This window comes from Vombatus ursinus, unplaced genomic scaffold, assembly GCF_900497805.2.
Source record: "Vombatus ursinus unplaced genomic scaffold, bare-nosed wombat genome assembly UNPS02001419.1, whole genome shotgun sequence".
Taxonomy (NCBI): Eukaryota; Metazoa; Chordata; class Mammalia; order Diprotodontia; family Vombatidae; genus Vombatus; species Vombatus ursinus.
In genome coordinates this window covers 19,710,382-19,726,478 of record NW_020941197.1, presented here as the reverse complement: position 1 = coordinate 19,726,478, position 16,097 = coordinate 19,710,382, and positions in this window count along the sequence as shown.

Here is a 16,097-nt window from a genome sequence, read left to right as displayed (position 1 = left end):
CTTCTAAATTCAGAAAGGAACAAGAGGGCAAGAGGATAGATAGGGTTGGGGAAGAAGATAAGAGAGAGAGACTTTTAGAAGGGTGGCTAAGTTAAGGAATAGGAGGGCAAGGTAGCAGGTAGAAGTAAAGCAAAGGAGTGAGGAGAGATAGGATAAATAGGTTAAGAAAGATAGTGAGGGAAAGTAGGAAAGAGGGAAATACACAACAGGTAATTGTAAGTAGAATGTGAATAGGATAAGTTTACCCATAAAATGGAAATGGATAGAAAATTAACAATTTGAATTCAAAAATATGTTGCTTTCAGGAAACATAAAAATGAGAGATACACACATAGACAAAATAAAGGGCAGAGTAGAATTTGGTATGTATAAAAAGCAGTGATAGTAATCATTATCTCAGGCAAAGATAAAGTTAAAATAGATTTAATTAAAAGTGAAAAATAGAGAAACTACAATGTTTCAGGAAAATTATTCAATATTGTTTTAGATGATTTAAAATACCTAGTCAGTATAAATATCTGAGTGTATGCCTGCCAAAACAAAGGAAATATATGAACATAAACATAAAACACTTTTTATACAATAAACTCAGATCTAAATAATTGAATAATATTTATTTTTCATGAGAGGTAAAGCCAACACAATTTTTAAAAAATGACAATTTTACCTAACCTATTTATTCAATGTCATCTCAATTAAATTACTAAAATTATTTTACTAAGTTACAAAAAATAATAACAAAGTTCATTTGGAAGAAGTAAAGGTCAGGAACTTCAAAGAAACCAGGGGAAAAAAGATGTAAGGAAATAGGTTCATCAGTGGCAGACCCTATATTATAAGGTGAGAGCATTGTTGAAGTGTAAAAAGGATAATTTTGATTACTCTAATTTAAAATTTTCTTGTATAAATAAAACCTATGTAGTCAAGAATGGAAGGAATGCTGAAAATTGGGGAGGGACATTTTCATAGAAAATTTTTCAGATAGGATGGGATTGGGTTGAAATATTAGTGTAATATGGGAAATAATGAGCTTCTTGAATTAGAAAAAGATGTAAAAACTTGAACTTATGAAGGAAGATGCTATCCACCTTCACAGAAACAGATGTTAGGAAGAAATAAGCATAGTACAAACTTACATATGTGTGAATGAGTGTATATGTGTGTATATGTGTATGTTTATAGATAACTATATGCATATGTATATATATATATATATCAATTTATATCTCTATCCACCTATCTATATCTATCCATTGATATCTATCTATCTATCTATCTATCTATCTATCTATCTATCTATCTATCTATCCATGCTTAATTGTAGTCTTCTTAAGGGTGGTGGGAGAAAGCAGGGGGAAAAATTAAAAAGCTCACAGCAGAGAACAAAAGAAAACCATCAAGAAAGCAAAGAAAAGCTGGGCTGCTTTGAAAAAGAAAATGTACAGTATTTATTATATAGGTTTTCTTGAAATGAAAATTTATTGTTTTATATTGATTCTTCTCTTGTGGTCTGCTATATACCTGGCAGGTTTTTTTTTTCTCATTTTGTATTTGAGTTTAAAAGAAAAAATAAAGAAACATGAATGTCAAAATAAAAAAATAATATAATCAAAATTATCCATTTTGCATTTCATAATGTTCTCTATCTCTTATTTGGCCATAAATTCTTCCCTTCTCCATAGATATGAGAAGTAAATTATTCCTTGCTATCTTAATATGCTCATAGTATCACACTTTGTATCTAAATCATGTACTCATTTTGTCTTTATCTTGGCATACTACATGAGATTTTGGTCTATGCCTAGTTTCTGCCACACTATGTCCCAGTTTTCTCAGCAGTTTTTGTCAAATAATAAGTTCCTATTCATAAACTGGAGTCTTTGAATTTTTCGAACAGTGGATTACTGTAGTCATTTACTACTGTGTCTTGTGCACCTAACCTCTTCCACTGATCCACCACTTTATTTCCTAGCCAGTACTAAATAGTTTTGATGATTGCCACTTTATAACATAGTGTTAGATCTGGTATGACTAGACCACCTTCCTTTGCATTTTTTCCTCATTAATTTGCTTGATGTTCTTGACCTTTTTTTTAAACCAGATGAATTTTGTTATTATTTTTTCTAACTCTATAAAGTATTTTTTGTAGTTTGATTGGTGTGACACTGAATAAATAAATTAATTTAGGTAGAATTGTCATTTTTATTATATTAACTTTCCCTACCCATAAGCAATTGATATTTTTCCAATTGTTTAGATCTGACCTTATTTGTGTGGAAAGTGTTTTGTAGTTATGTTCATATAATTCCTGGGTTTGTCTTGGCAGGTAGATTCACAAATATTTTATATTGCCTATGGTTATTTTAAATGATAAAATGATCTTTCAATCTCTTGTTGCTGGGCTTTGTTGGTAATATATAGAAATGCTGATGATATATGTGGATTTATTTTACATCCTGTGACTTTGTTAAAGTTGTAAATTATTTCTAGTAGTTTTTCAGTTGATTCTCTAGGATTTTCTACGTATACCATCCTATCATCTGCAAAGAGTGATGGTCTTGTTTCCTCATTGCCTATTCTAATTACTTTAATTTCTCTTTAATCTCTTACTGCTATAGCTAACATTTCTAGCACAATATTAAATTATAGAGGTGAGAATGGGCAATCTTGGTTCACCTTTGATTTTAGCTTATCATCATTACATATAATCTTGCTGCTGGTTTTAGATAAATGTTACTTATTATTTTAAGGTAAGCTCCATTTATTCTTATGCTCTCTAATGTTTTTAATACGGGTGAGTGTCATTTTTTCAAAGGTTTTTTCTGCATCTATTGAGATAATTATATGATTTCTGTTGGTTTTGCTATTGATAAGGTCAATTATGCTAATAGTTTTCCTAATATTGAACTAACCCTGCATTCCTGTATAAATCCTACCTGGTCATAGTGTATTATCATCATGATAAATTGCTGTAATCTCTTTGCTAATTTTTTATTTAACATTTTTGCATCAATGTTCATTATGGAAATTAATCTATAATTTTCTTTTTCTGTTTTGGCTCTTCCTGGTTTAGGTATCAGCACCATATTTGTGTAATAAAAGGAATTTAGTAGGACACCTTCTTATGCCCTGATGCACTGTAATTTTTTTTGTGTCTGAACCATATGCCATTCAGAAATAGTTATATTCCTTTCTATCCCCATTCAATTTTCAGAGGTCTATCATATCTAACTTTACTAAAATTCTATTCAACTCCTTAACTTCTTTCTTTTTTATTTTGTGGTTTAATAGATCTATCTATTCCTGAGAGGGGGAGGTTGAGATGCCCCACTAGTATAGTTTTGTTGTCTATTTCTTCCTGTAACTCACTTAACATCTCCAAATTCTTAGATTCTTCTTTTGCTTTTGCTTTATCTGAGATCAGGATTGCTATCCCTGATTTTATTTTAATTTCAGCTGAAGCATAATATATTCTGCTCCAGCCTTTTACCTTTAATCTGTGTGTATCTCTGTGCTTCAAATAAACAATGTATTATAGAATTCTGTTTTTTAACTCACTCTGCTATTTGCTTCCATCTCATGGGAGAATTCATCCCATTCACATTCACAGTTATAATTACTAACTATGTATTTCCCTCCATCTTATTTCCCCCCATTTATTCTTTTCTCTCTCCTTTTATCCTGTCCCTTCTCACCAGTATTTTGCTTCTGACCTCCACCTCCCTCAGTCTGTCCTCCATTCTATCAGCTCTCTTCCCCTTTTCTTTCCCATCCTACTTCCCTAGAGAGTAAAATATATTTTTCTACCCAACTAAGTGTGTATGTTATTTCCTCTTTGAGTCAAATTTGATATAAGATTCAAAAAGTCAAATTTGATATAAGATTCAAAAAATGCTCACCCCCTCCCTTTTCACTCTATTGTAATAAGTCTTTTCCACCTCTTCATCATGTGATATAATTTACCCTATTCTGTCTCCCCTTTCCTCTTTTTCCAGTACAATCCTTTTTTTCTACCCTTAATTTTTTTTATATCATCACATCAAAGTCAGCTTACACCTACACCTTCTGTTTATGTATACTCCTTCTAACTGTTCTAATAGAGTTTCACTTCTCAAGAGTTATGAGGATCATCTTCCCATGAAGGGATGTAAACTGTTTAACCTTATTGAATTTTTTTTCTTTCCTGTTTATGGTTGATGGTAGTTTTAATGAAATAAAGATTCTTTGAAACTTACCCTAAAGAAAATATATTAAAAAATGAGAAAACTTCCTATGAAGACTATGTCATGCACTTTGTTAAATAAACCAATCCAGCAAAGGTTTATTTATTCTGATCTTTCAAGGAAATTTGGACAAAGTAATTTTTTGAGGAATATAGTAACAGGTGGTGAAACAAATGTTTCCATTATGAGCCAATGGAAAACACTTGTAGTGGAAAAAAATTCAATAATCCTCAAACTTAATAAAACACAGGTGCCAAAAACACTAGGTGAAGGTAATGCCAACTTGTTTCTTTGATTCCAATAACATTGTTCGTTTAAAATTTATCATACAGAGATAGTTAAGCTTACTGTGTCAGATCTCTGAAGTATATTGTGATGCTGTGAAATGAAATGGGAATGACACAATGTTTGACCTTGACATCACTACTCTGGTTTACTTTTTGCTTTCTTCTAAACAACTTCTGGTCATGAATAGTATATGTTTGAATATACATGTGATTTATGCAACTTCCTTTGAAATTCATTCTTTCCTTTCATTCATTCATTCCATGACTTTTTATTAAGTAAATCTATTTTCAAAATTTTATGTAAGATGCTTAGGGAAATATAAAGCTAAATTAGATATGATTCCTGTTCTTTTAGAGTTTATGATCAGTGAGTGGTGGTGATGGTGGTTGTGGTGGATAAAACATAGACAACAATATGAAATGATAGTGCTCAAATACAATTCTCAAAAGGATCTGTTGTTTCATCCATATGGATGTTGCCTCTGGTGACACACTCTGTAGCCAATCCTTACATAGCCATCATTTAATGACTATTCAATAAAGAAAATGTAGAATGGGATATTTTAGGAGCCTACTTAACCTATTTTCTGAACATAGTTTAGGAAAATACATTAGGAGGCACAGAAATTCATTGAAAAGTTCTTAATACCAGTCTTTCTTTATTGATACTTCAGGTCTATGAGTTATGAAATAGCACAGCCTCAGAAAATTTGAAGTTGTGGATAACCTAAAAGGAATTAGAAAAAAAATAGTAAGCATTAGTGCTCATAAGCACAAAGATGGCTTAGCCTGTTGAGGAGAATTAGACACAACATTTAGAGAAACTGAGTGCTCCAGAGATACTAAATAGACAAAAGTAATGCCTCCAAATTATTAGGTAAATCCTCTGTAGGAGTTAGGAGAAAATATAGAAAAGACTCACATTGGATAAGGAGTTATATTAAGGTGATATGATCTATGACAATGGAAGGATTAAGAACATAGTTGAAACTAGGGATACATCCACATATAAAGAATGGTATAAAATGTAATGAAAGAACTAAGGAGACAAAAATCATTTCCAAATGTAAATTAGAAAATTAAATTTAATTCAATTCAAAGACTTTGGGGAGACCATGGCATTTGAAGAGGACCTTGGAAGATATATAGAATTTCAATAAATAACATAGAGAATATTCTAGGCACACAGAAAAAAAAAACTAAAGTTTTGGTTCTTTATAAAAAATTAAATCCACTTACGAAGAATAAATATTTGCCATGATAGAGTGTTCTAAAGAATATACTTAAGGCTGTGAAGATAATCCCAAAAGATAAGTTTTCCAAACTGTTTAGACAATTACAGTATCCATGAAATAAGCTTATTTAGTCTAAGGGTGATTAATAAGAAAGAAGCATCTTTCACTTGACTTTTTTATTTACTGTAGTTTAAGCTAATATTAAACAAATGAAATCTCATCTTTCCTAGTGAAAAAAAATAACCCCCTAATGCCTGATGGTGACCTGGCTGTGAAAGTTCTGGGCAGAAGTTTTGGAGCTACCATGTGGCTCCCACTGTTTGCCAGCAGGTCAATGTGACCATGAGCCTTCTGAACCCAACAAGTACATTTGCTATGAGATGCTGGAAAAGAATATTAACATCATCTGGAAAAAGCTAAACTACCCCTTTATCTCATCAAAGAAGATTTTTATGGCCACTCACATGACTCTGCCAATTAGAAAAGTAAGCAGGGTAGGACATACCTGAAGCTCTGGCTGAACCAGGCATCTATGAGAGATCCCATGGTACAGATGTCTAGGTTGCAATATATCAACAGTAGGCTACCCAAAGTGGCTGTGCCATCCACTATCCACTATGACCACTTTATTGAAGTAAAGGTTAGTGGGCAGAATAATAAGGGTGGCCTAAGTGTCTTCTGGATCAGCATTGGTGGAGTTGCTGTTATGGAAATAATGGAAGGAATCCCTTGGGGACCAAAGTGTTCAAAGTAATTTTTGTGCAGTTAATGGGTTTGCTCTCTGGTTGGATGTTTCCCTAAGATATAGTCCTAAAGGTGATCAGGATCCTCACTGTAAAAGGTATCACCAGAGCTATCACAGGGTGCTATGGGCCTGAAGTGGATGAACTTTACCTCTTGCACTGGCACAATAACAATCTGTAACAGGGGTGCAGAGATCTGCACTATCACCTCTGTTTCCACAAAACAACGAGTTGGAGAAATAGCTGAACAAGACAAGGTGGACTAAATTGGTGATGAATTCAAGAACTATTTATTGCTTGATCTTGGCTACTACTATGAACAAGTGATTAAAATTAATCTCAATGAGCTAAAACTTTTCTATCAATTGACTCTTCACCCTGAACCTGGCCCACACTTTGGTTGATGTAGGAGTTGTGGTAGAAAAGAAAGGTTGGCTTTGGACATTGGAGTGTGACTGTTTGTCAGCCGTATCAATTTAAGCTATGAGGACATGGGGCCCTCAGCAATAGTGGCCAAACTAATGCTAGCACATGATTTGACATGCAAGTTTCAATTAACCATTACTCTCAGCTCTGAGCAGATCCAGGTTAGCATCAAGAGAGCCAATTAAGCACAGACTCTACATGTTATGGGAGGCATTGTCTTAGTCAATGTCTAGGGCATTTGCATTGGCTTGTGGATAGGGAGACATCAAAAGGGGAAAGAAGAATGTAATTGTCCTATGCTGCAACAGGAATTTCATAGGCTACAATGATGCCAATCTTGACAACTGTGTCTTAATTCTTAAAGCTTGACTATCCTAGAATCCTCAAATTCTCTCCAGAAAGATAATTTCTAATGGGCAAAGATGGTAAGAAAATAAAACTGGAACCTTATGAGTTTCTCCAAATGGAGTTTAGCTCTAGCCAGAACACATCAGCAGGATAACAGTGGACATGAGCCCTGACAGCCAACTACTGTGACTCCTGGAACCCTGTGATAAGATGGCCAAGACCTTGAAGATCTCCAGATCCTCATATAGATCAAAGGAAAATTATTATTACATCTCAGTTGCTGGCCTTTCACTCAAGTTCTGGGGCTAACTAGACATTTCCAAAAATCTACCGACCTCAACTAACAACATTGAAAACAGGAAAGCTACCTCATTGGGGAATGTGATATATAATAATTTTGACTAGGGCTGGACTGTACTTACTATTAAAAGGAAAATGGAATCAAATGAGTGGTTATTAGTTGTGAAAACTCTGAGCATTACAGCTGAAAGGCATGGATCTTGAACCCAGGCACTAGGGGAAGGCAGCTATCATGACCAAGAGCTTAGCCAGGATTCCTGAAACTTAATTGAAAAAATAAGATGTGTTGCCATTGAGCTTTGGTAATTACGCAGACTATAACAAGATTCATCCTGAAAATGAACTGACCCTCCAGGGACTGAAAGATCTTCCTCTTAACAAGCTCCTTAAGTGCATTATCAAACACCCCTCATGGGAATAAGGAAACCATCTTTCTCAAACGCAACTTGAAAAAGATGCAGACAATAGTTATAAAGGGGCAGTACACTGAACAGAATGAAAGAAATGAAGCGCGAAAGTTCTCCTGCCTGCACTTGCCTGAACCATAGTCCTCATTGTTGGTCTCCCTCTCCAGACTCTCCACCCACTCTTCATGCTACAGACTCAGCATCATTTACCAAAATGCAATTCCATGTGTGTTGTCAAAAATACCTGGTCAAATGTAACCTTACCTTCCTTCCTCCAAGACATCATGGTCACTCCCCAGGAGTGTCATGATACTTTCAGTGTCATCTCCATTCCCGTGGTTGTTGTTTTTCAGTTTGGTTCAGACTTGAAACTTCTGCATGTAATTATATCTATTTCTGATGACAAGACTCTATCTAAACAGATTTTTCCCCACCTAATCATTTCATTGGTGAATGACAGATATTAAAGCCTAGATATTTGTTGTTGTTGTTTTTGCAACAGCAATTCATTTTTTTTTTAATGAAAGGCCACCACATTTCTTTCTATTCAGAATTTTCCTAAACTGTTCTATCCCAGATTAGAACATAAAATCCTTAAAAATGGGTACTGGCTTAATTTTATATTTGATTCCCAGAGCTAAGTATAGGTATTGACACACAATAAGTACTTAATTTTTTTTCATTCATTCAGATCACATTTGATTTACAATATATCAAGAAAAAACTGCCATGTAATTGGATTTCTCCATTAATGATGGTACAATTACAGTGATAGATTGATTTAGAAAGATGCTATATTTCATACATTACCCATAAAATCCTCATACATAGGGCTTTGGGGCTATACATGTAAATTGCTTCTGTGGCTAATAATGAAATAACTGTATTCACTGCAGTGAGGAACAAATTGTCTTCCTATGCCCCAGCATTGCGTTAATAGAAAAACAGGGGCCAGAATTAGGGAAGTGTTAGTTTTTTTGTATTCTGCTCTGGTCAGACTACATCTCTAATACTATGCTCAATTCTGGGTATACTATAATTTAGGGAGGACATTGATAAAGTAGAACATATCCACAGGGGGATGAACAAGATCGTGAGAGAAATGGAAACCATAAGTTTCTTTTATCAGTCCAAGAAGCTAGAAATGCTTATCTGGGAGAAGAGGAAATTTCATGAGGGTGTATTTATCTTCAAATACTATGTGGAAATTGGATTAGAATTATTTTGCCTTACCTTAGAGAGCCATCCTCAGAGAAACAAGTGGATGTTATATAAATAAAAATTTATGTTTGATGTAAGGAAAAGCTTCTTAGTATATAGCTGCTCAGAAGTTGAGTTCTTTCCAATGGAGGGATCAAAGGGAAGGTGAATGATTACTTTCTGACCCTATTATAAAGTAGATTTCTATTATGGAAAAATCAGAATTTGATGGTCTCTAAGGTCCTTTCCAATACTCAGATTTTGGGATAGAATTTCTGATTTATAAACATCAGCTAATTACTTAAAAATCACTTTTTAGTATGCTTCCTTTTGCTATTTTATTTCAGTAAACAGTCATTTATGCCTCTTCAACAGTTTAGACTAAACTTTCAGAGTGACTCTTGCTGTTACCCATCAGAGTAGAAATAAAGTACAAAGAAGAAAGTTACATATTTCTTCTTTAATATTCTGTGGAGACAGGAAGAAAGGGCAAGTGAACAAAGGAGATACTTAAGTAAATATGATTTGTATTATTACACCTATTTTTTCTTCCTGCAGAATCAATTTATATGTAACTGACCTCTCTATAAAGTGTAAAATAAAGAGCTCTTTGGTATATTTAACAAGCAGCAAGTAAGGTGGCTAGTTCTATCCAAGGACCAATCATTAATTAATGGGACTTTGGGGAGCTGGATCTCCAAGAAAGTGTCATTACTGCAATATACACTCCATTATTCCAATGGATCTGTGATCTTATTAATTTGGGCATGCCCTTCAATGATGCAGATCTCAGCCCACCCCTGCTTGCTCATGGTGTCAGTCTCTTTTTCATGTCCTTCCATAAATTTACCATAGGGGAAATATTAATTGTACTGGAAGCTTTCTTGCTTTCTCTTGCCATAATGAGAATATCAGTGCAGCACATGGGCTATCAGTCAATTATCCCTTTTTCTTGCTATGTGTGCTGCCCATCTTTTTCAACTCCACATTTCTTTGATGACATCCTTTATGCTTCTTTTCCTCCATGCTTCATATTTGGCTGTGTAACCTCAAGCAAGTCATTTCACTTCTCAATGCTCTAAGCAATTCTCTAAAACTATAAGTATTAGAGAAAGTGCCAGCCTGCACTAAAAAAGTGAATTTCCCCATATTGAAGGAGCTTTTAAAGAATCCCTTTTAAACTTGGTCTGCAACGGATCTTCTCCATGACAGTGAGGAACGACTTATTTAAACTTTGAACATAAAAAAAAAGCTTCTTTTAATGGCAAGAGTTAAATGTGATACACATTACGGGAGGAAATACCAGTAATTCACTATTTTTATATTAATTAATCAGGTTGCTTAACCTTAATGTGTATTAGAAACTTCTTCTTCACTAAGGTGTGAACTAAGTAAGTGCTGAGTAATAGTATGAGCAGGTTGCCATGTCCTATGGTCAAAATTCATTATCACACATGTAAAGGCATATTAAAGAAGAGATTTGTGAAAGCAGAAGTAGCCTGGAATTGTAGCCCTTGAGGTACTAACATGGTGACATTTTGACAAACAGTCTCAAGATGTGTGCTTACTTCTTTTCAAGTAGCTGTTCTCTAGGCAAACAGCAGGGCAAGTGCTTATGCCATGAAAAGAAATAAGGGAGTTCTCAGAGTAGAAACAGTGTGCTTGTCTTCCTAATCATGCAGAAAACTCTTGGAAAAGGCAGTTGTGAGGCCAACTAGTCATTTTATTTTCAAAAACCTTCAATAAAATGATGCATTATGCATAATACTTTTCACTGAAGTTACAGCACTGTCCACAGTCATTTGCTGGCATAGTGCCCTGCCTTTCACTGTCTTAGCAGAAAAAAAAGAAAAGAAAAGAAAAGAAAACTGGAGTCTAGGAAGGTGAAGATAACTCTACAAGCACAGGTGTCCGTGGGAGCGATATGGCATCCAAAGTAGACAGTAGACCACGTAGTGAGCTTTTGTCTCTCTGAGTGGTCCAGGATCTCTATTATTCACACAGAGAACAAAAAGATTATTTTCTTCCTTGAATTTATAGAAGGATTAACCCAGGCTACTGAACCAGGGCAGGGTGGGGGGAGGAGAGTGAGGGTACTCTCTGAACTTCAATATGTTACTCTCAATGATCACCCAAGTTTAACTTTTAATTTTTTTTCTTACAATGCTGAGTATTTATCCATGTGAATAATGGTCAATGAACATTAACCTTCCTTTTATGTCTTACTCCCCTCTTACCTTAGTAGAAGGAACACACTTTAAAGCCAACGACCTATAGCCTAGGAGAAAATATAGGACTGGCTTATGGTATAACTGGAGTTTTAACCTTGTCCTCAAGAATGACATATAGCCTTATCATTGCTTGCCTACAGTGAGTTTTACTCAAAAGAGATGAATGAATACCTCTGTACTGTGTTAAAGGTTGAGTGAAGTAGTGCATATTTCATGTTTTGGTGCCAGAGAAACATTATTGGAAAGTAAATTGGGAGTAGGGGGCTGGGTCCTATGAATTTAACAGTGATCTCATTGAGTGCAACTGATATTTCATGATCTTATTCATTACCTCATGCCCCTAAATTCTGTGAAATTTTCTGCTCTGTTGGGTAGAGTTTATCCAGTTATTGTTTAGTTTCAGTGATTATTCATTTAATTGCTATTAATGCTAATCTATTGTGATACCCATGGCAATATACATGGTACCCATGCTTAGGAAGCCCCTGGGTTACTCAACACTGATCTGTTTCACTACCAGTTATAGGCTTTAGTAACTGCTCCATGGATTTCAAACCATTTTAGGCTAAGAATTAATTAACTGTTGTAGCACATTTCAGGATAAGGCTAGGGAAAGAAGTTCTCTCTCCATTTTACAATCAGATCCTCCTTATTAAACAGCATTCACCAAGCACTGCTACATATTATTTGTCAAGTTACTCTTTTGTCAGAGATACCAGTAGCCTAAGGAACTAGGTTGATTTTCATGGATGTGTGATTCACATCGGATGGAGTTCTCACCAGAATGAAGGTCAGTCTCACATCTAGGCAGCAAAAGAGAGCTGTATAAACACCACAAAATTGCAGCTTATCATGATGGGCTCAAAGTAGCAAAAAGAATATCCAATAAGGAACCAATCAATGCTCAGCATTTCATAAACAGGCAATAAATATAATATCCCTGTTTCTACTGTGTGAGAGTTACTGTTCACTTCCCTAATGTCATGTAATGACACTGATCCCTAATATTTAGGGGCATTGATCTGTGGAGCAGGGAAAATAATCTGCTGCCAGTAACCCCAAAAAAGGCATTGGACTCCCTCCCACTCAGGCTGACCTGAAAATATTTTGTAAAAGTAGAGATAGACCAAGATTCTGGGCTGGTGTTTGCTAAATGGGTGCTTATTCTATAGGTCTCAGTGTATGGACAGGAAGAAGAACTGAGTGAGACATCCAAGTGGCATAGGAATACATCTCTAAAGAATTTAGGTACCTGGAGCTTTCCTTATAATGATAAGTAGTATCTCTATAAAACCAACAGCAAGCATCATATATAATGGTGATAAGCTAGATGCATTCTCAGTAAGATCAGGGGTGAAACAAGGATGCCCATTATCACTGTTATTATTCAATATTGTACTAGAAATCTTAGCTTATAGCAACAAAAGAAGAAAAAGAAATTGAATATATTAGAACAGGCAATGAGGGAACAAGACCATCACTCTTTGCAGATGACATGATGCTATACTTAGAAAATCCTGGAGAACCAACTGAAAAAATTGCTACTTGAAATAATTCACAACTTTAGCAAACTTGCAGGATATAAAATAAACTCACTGGAATCATCAACATTTCTATATATTATCAACAAATCCCAGCAGCAAGAGATGGAAAGGGAACTTCCATTAAAGAGAATTGTAGACAATACAAAATATTTGGGATTCTACCTGCTAAGATGAACCCAGAAACTGTATGAAGACAATTACAAAATACATTTCACACAAATAAAGTCAGATCTTAACAACTGGAAAATTTTCAGTTGCTCATGGGTAAGCTGAGCCACTATAATAAAAATGACAGTTCTGCCTAAATTAATTTACTTATTCAGTGCCATACAATAAACTACCAAAATTACTTTATAGAGCTAGTAAAAAATAATGATAAAAATCATTTGCAAGAACAAAAGGTCAAGAATATCAAGGGGATTAATGAAAAAAATGCAAAGGAAGGTGCCCAAGTGACATCAGATCTCAAACTATGTTATAAAGCAACAATCATCAAAACTACCTGGCACTGGCTAAGAAATAGAATAGTGGATCAGTGAAATAGATTAGGTACATAAGACACAGTAGAAAATGACCATAGTAATCTAGTCTTTGATAAACCCAAAGACCCCAGCTTCTAGGATTAGAACTCAATATTTGACAAAAACTACCGGGAAAACTGGAAAATAGTATGGCAGAAACTAGGCATAGAGCAATATTTCACATCGTATACCAAGATAATGTCAAAATGAGGACATAGCTTAGACATAAGGGGTCATACCATAAGCAAATTAGGAGAGCAAGGAATACCTGTCAAATCCGTGGAGAAGGGAAGAATTTATGACCAAACAAGAGATAGAGAACATTATGAAATGTAAAATGGATCATTTGGATTATATTTAACTAAAAAGATTTTGCACAAACAAAACCAATGCGACCAAGATTAAAAGCAAAGTAGAAAGCTGGGAAACAATTTTTACAAGAGTCTTTAATAAAGGCATCATTTTTCAAATATGTAAAAAATTAAATAAATTTTATAAGAATACAAGCCATTCCCCAATTGATGAATAGTTAAATGATCGACCAGGAGGTTCTCAGATGAAGAAATTAAAAATATTTCTAGTCATATGAAGAAATGCTCCAAAACATTATTGATTAGAGAAATGCAAATTAAAACAACTCTGAGGTACTACCACACACCTATAAGAATGGCTAATATTACAGAAAAGTAAAATGATGAATGTTAGAGAGGATGTGGGAAAATTGGGACACTAACACAATATTGGTGAAGTTTGAAATGATCCAACCATTCTGGACAGCAATTTGGAACTATGCAAAATTAAACTGTGCATATTCTTTCATCCAGCAATACCACTACTAGGTCTGTATCCCAAAGAACTTTTTTAAAAAGGGAAAAGGACCTACATGTACAAAAATATTTATAACTGCTCTTCTTGTGGTGGCAAAGAATTGGAAATTGAGGGGATACCCATCATTTGGGGGATGACTAAACAAGTTATGTTATTTGAATGTAATGGAATACTATTGTGCTATAAGAAATGATGAGCAGGCAGATTTCAGAATACCTGGAAAGGCTTACACAAAGTAATGCAAACTGAAGTAAGCAGAACCAAGAGAATATTGTACATAGTATCAGCAACATTGTTTGATGATCAACTATGAAAAAAACATAGTTCTTCTCAGCAATACAGTAATCCAAGACAATTCCAAAGGATTCAAAATGGAAAGTACTATCCACATCCGTAGAAAGAAATAATGGAGTTTGAATGCAAATCAAAGCACACTATTTTCACTTTCTTTATTTTATCATGTTTCTTTTCTTTTGGATTGTTTCTTTTTTTCACAACATGACTAATATGAAATATGTTTTACATGATTGCACATGCATAACCTATATTCAAATTGTTTATCATTTCAGGGAGGGAGTGGTGAGGGAGGAAAGGAGGAAATTTGAAACTCAAATTTATTTTAAAAATTGCATGTTAGAAAGCGCCCTCTATATATGTATCTGTGTTCCATTGTATCGTCAGTGTCCCTGGGGTATGTCTCATGCATTGGGCTGTGTTGTAACTCCATGGAACTTTGAAAGTGTTACATGTACCCAAAGACTGGGCAGTGGTGATACCATGTCAGGAAATAGGAGGTACTTAAGTCTTTGGCCACCTCTTCTGAGCTCTTCCCTAATATTTCTTGCATGCCAGCATACCCTAGAAGTTACAGTTTCTCCAAGAACCTCCTCTGCGTGCTTTAACTACTATCTGCTAAAGCTGTTTTGGCAAAGTTTGTGCAATTGTCTTCTCTAAATACTATTTTTATGTCTCAAATATCTACTCCTTTTCCTCTTTATGGGTCAATGCTGATTCCATAAATGCTGTTTTTATCCAGTATTTGTCTTTCAATATTAATAGCTGACCTGTATGTAATATTTTAAGGCCTATGAATTACTTTGTATCCTTTTGAGCCTCAAGATATCCCTATGAGGAACATGCTACAGATATTATTATCCTTATTTTATATGTGAGAATGGAAGCTGATAAATTAAGTGACTTGCCCATGGGTATACACTTAGTAAAGACTGGAACCCAGATCTTCTTGACTCCAAATCCATGTTTACCTCTCATATATATATAGTGACTTTTTCAACCTGTCAAATGGTGTCCACAGTTCCACATAGATACTGATCCCCAGTCAATGATTAACTTCTCCAGCAGTCTTCATCTCATAAAACTAAATGCTAAAATAACTCATATCTTCTGAAGCTACTTCATCTGGTTGCAGATTAATTAATTCTGAGCATAGCTTAGACACAGATATTTAAAATAGACCAACAAACGACTAATTAAGTAAACCTATAAATCATAAGATGCACTTACCTTGAAAGAAAACAATGGGATGAATATATATAGTGGGATGCTGAAGAAAGAGCAGTCATTAGAGTTGCATATAGGAGGGGAACAATCATTTCTCTTCCAGTTTTTCTGGGGTGGCCTCCTTGAGGAGATTGGATTACAGTACCTGTTTGAATGATGAGAACTTGGAACTTGGCAGGGAGAATCCAAAGTTCTGTGAAATTAAGCAAATTTGCCCAAGGTCACCCAACAAGCCAAACACAAGGTACACAATTAAACATAGTAAAATGAAATGAATGTTTCA